The sequence below is a fragment of the Aulonocara stuartgranti genome (genome assembly GCF_965226115.1).
Source record: "Aulonocara stuartgranti genome assembly, chromosome: 17".
Taxonomy (NCBI): domain Eukaryota; kingdom Metazoa; phylum Chordata; class Actinopteri; order Cichliformes; family Cichlidae; genus Aulonocara; species Aulonocara stuartgranti.
In genome coordinates this window covers 9330146-9333878 of record NC_138953.1, presented here as the reverse complement: position 1 = coordinate 9333878, position 3733 = coordinate 9330146, and positions in this window count along the sequence as shown.

Genomic DNA, 3733 nt, shown 5'->3' with positions numbered 1-3733 from the left:
GTGCACAGGGGACAGGAGGGCACAACGGACAGGAGGGACACACACACACACACACACACACACACACACACACACACACACACACACACACACACAGAATAATGCTCAGAAAGCTCAGTCAGTAATAGGAAAGTAAATGTTTGCTCATTTGTTTGCCCTCCTACCTATCGAGCAAATGTAACAGTCACTGTCTCAGAGATGAAGGCAGAGAGAAAACTATAACTCCTCACATTAGGCTTAGTGACTGTGACATTGCAACCATTAACACACATTAAGCCACATAAAGTAGAGCTGACTGGCACTGACTGTAGGGAGAAGGAAATTTTAGTGTTTAGGGACCCCTTTGTGTGCGTTCAGTACTTTGTGAGTGTGTGTGTGTGTTGTGTGTGTTTTTAACTGGTACTTTGCCCCTGTCGACCTTTATCCTGAGACAGGGGCAGAGTTAACTGGAAATTTCTATTTGCAACTTTACACAAATTTGGTTTTGGATCCTCTTGGTCCACAAGAGGAACTGTACTAAACTGGTTCAAAACATACGTAGAAAACAGGAAATACTTTGTATCAATAGGTAACTTCACATCTGAGCAGACAAGTATCACATGTGGAGTTCCCCAAGGTTCCATCTTGGGACCCCTTCTGTTTAACATCTACATGCTCCCACTGGCACAGATTATAAACAACAACAAAATAAACTATATATTTGTGTGCAGATGACACACAAATATATATCACAATGTCACCAGGAGACCGAGGCCCTGTACAGGCTCTTGGTAAATGCATTGAGGAAATCAATGACTGGTTGTGCCACAATTTTCTCCAGCTAAACAAAAACAAAACTGAGGTAATAGTCTTTGGCGCCAAAGAAAAACGATTACAGGTCACCAGAGAACTTCAATCTATACATCTAAAAACCACAAACCAGGCGAGAAATTTGGGTGTAGTGATGGATGCAGACCTAAACTTAGAAAAACACATTAAGACAATAACAAAGTCAGCTTACTATCACCTCAAGAATATATCAAGGATAAAAGATCTGATGTCTCAACAGGACCTGGAAAAACTAGTCCATGCATTCATCTTTAGTAGGCTTGATTACTGTAACAGCATCTTTACAGGTCTACCTAAAAAATCAGTCAGACAACTACAGCTCATTCAGAACTCTGCTGCTCGAGTCCTCACTAAGACCAAAAAAGTGGACCACATCAGTCCAGCTCTGAGGTCCTTACACTGGCTGCCTGTCCGTCAGAGGATAGACTTTAAAGTTCTGATGCTGGCCTATAAAGCTCTGAATGGTTTAGGACCAAAATACATCAATGACCTCCTGACCCAGTATGAACCATCCAGATCCCTCAGGTCATCTGGATCCGGTCTTTTATCAGTTCCCAGAGTCAGAACCAGACACGGAGAAGCTGCATTCAGCTTTTATGCTCCTTATATCTGGAACAAACTCCCAGAAAGCCTCAGATCAGCTGAAACACTCAGTTTATTTAAATCCAGGTTGAAGACTCACCTGTTCTCAGCTGCATTTGAATAAAGAACCAAATCCACACTTTAAGCTTAAATTTCAAAACTTACATTTAACTACTGATTTTATCTACTGTTCTGATTTTATCTGTTTTGATTTTATATACTGTTGTTTGTTTGTTTGTTTGTTTGTTTGTTTGTTTGTTTGTTTGTTTGTTTGTTTGTTAATTAGTTAGTTTATTTGCTTGTTTTAATCAATTTTAAATCATGCTTTTTATTTGTTCTTGTTTCTAATGTCTCTGTAAAGCACTTTGAATCACCTTGTTGTTGAATTGTGCTATACAAATAAACTTGCCTTGCCTTGCCTTGCCTCTTTCATCAACTGGTTAAAAATATTATATAATTCCCCAACAGCTTGTGTCAGAACAAATGACCAGACATCCTCCAGCTTTTGTCTCTTGAGGGGCACCAGGCAGGGATGCCCACTCTCCCCTTCACTGTTTGCAATTTTTATTGAACCACTAGCAGCAGCAATTAGACAGCAATTGGCGCGAGATATGTGAAGACTTATCAAAGTGTCTGAAATGTAACATTCCAACTTCCCCCTTAGTGTGTTTGTTGGGCAGCTTAGATAATGTCACTTCAGAAAAGAATATCGCCCATATGGTTTTCACTGCCCTATGCATAGCCAAGAAAACAGTCCTCATGAACTGGAAAAATAAAAATAATCTTAATTCTAACCAATATAGAAATTATCTATTAGATTACATTAGTCTTGATACAGCCTCTGCCACCACATTAGATCAATTGCTCTGGGCCCCTTTGATCAGCTCCATCACCTAGTGGGGGTGGGGGGTCATAGTTTGGTCCCGCCTTCACTGTTGTGATTGGTGTGGGGGTAGGGACAGGCTTAGGGCGTCGGGGGGTTCCCCGGAGGCATCTTCCTTGGGGGGCTCAATCCGGGGTAGTGGTCATGTCCGGTTAGGGGCTCTGTTGGCTCTCAGGTGACTGTTTCCTCGCGGCTGCGTGCAGCGGGGCTAGGGGAGGGTCTGTGCTGACGGACATGGGTTACTGACCTGGTAGCTTGGCTGCCCCTGGGTGGGTCCGGGATGGGCGTGAGGTTCTGGGGGCGCTCCGTCTCTGGGCTGGGGCCCTGGCCGGGCCTCGGGGGCTTGGGTCCTGGTTGGTGTGTTGCCGGGGTTGTGGGCGGGTGGGTGCATGGGGGCCCAGCCCTGGCGCAGGGTGCCGCCGGTGCGTCGAGCCACCTGGGGGGCTCTTCAATTGGTGGGGGAGATTGTCACATCTTGCAGGAGCTTTCCGCTCTTCAGGAACTCTCTCTGCAGGAGGGGGAGATACAGGAGAGGTGGAGGAAGATCTCAGCCTGGGCGTCTATTGTCTTATGTAGTCTGGAAGATGAGTGGATGGTGGGGTGGGTGCAGTTTTCTCTGTGGTGGGGTTGGGTGGACTGTCCCGGGCTCTGTGGGGCCGGGAGGCGCTGTTGCACTGGGCCCCGGTCTGGATGGGCCTGGGCCCCCTTTCCCTGGCGGGTCGCGGAGTATGGGAGTGCCTACTGGGGTCAGCGGGGGAGCTGGCCCCAGGGAGGGGTCACTTGCCCCTCCCTTCCTTCCCTCCCCATCTCCAGCTGCCTCCCGCTCCACCACAACCACCCACACATGCAGGGCCTTGGAGTAGGGGTATGTCACCAGGGTGCAGAGGAGGCTCCCCCCCCCTTCTGGCTGCCTCTGCCTCAATTTTATCCCACAACTTAGACATTCACATTACTCACACTCTCATTACACATACATATAGGATCTTGGGGGTGGGCACGATACACGGAATCCAAATTACCATCAGGGTGTACACCCCACCCCTGGCGCCGTTGCCCACCTCTCAATGTTAAATACACGTAGACACTGAGGGCTAGCAGGAGGGACCATGCTCTTACCTGCTGCTCTCTGGCAGGTAGCTCCATGCCCTCCTGGGTTTTAAATGCACCTTAGAACACACATGCATCAACACTACAATGAGTGGGTGGAGGGAGGTTTGGAGTCTTCTCTCACCCCCATTCTCTGCGACCTGCTGGAGCGGGGGGGGGCTAGGAGGAGGAGTTGGCCGTCCGACTGTGGTCTGGAGTGTGGGGCCTCCCTGCTGCTGCGGAGTCGGGGCGGTCTGCCTCTCCCCACCGCAGGGAAAAGGGTAACACCACCTGGGTCTGGGTGCAGTTCCCCCCTCCAGGGGCAAGGGTACCTAGACCTGGTTTGTAGAGTAC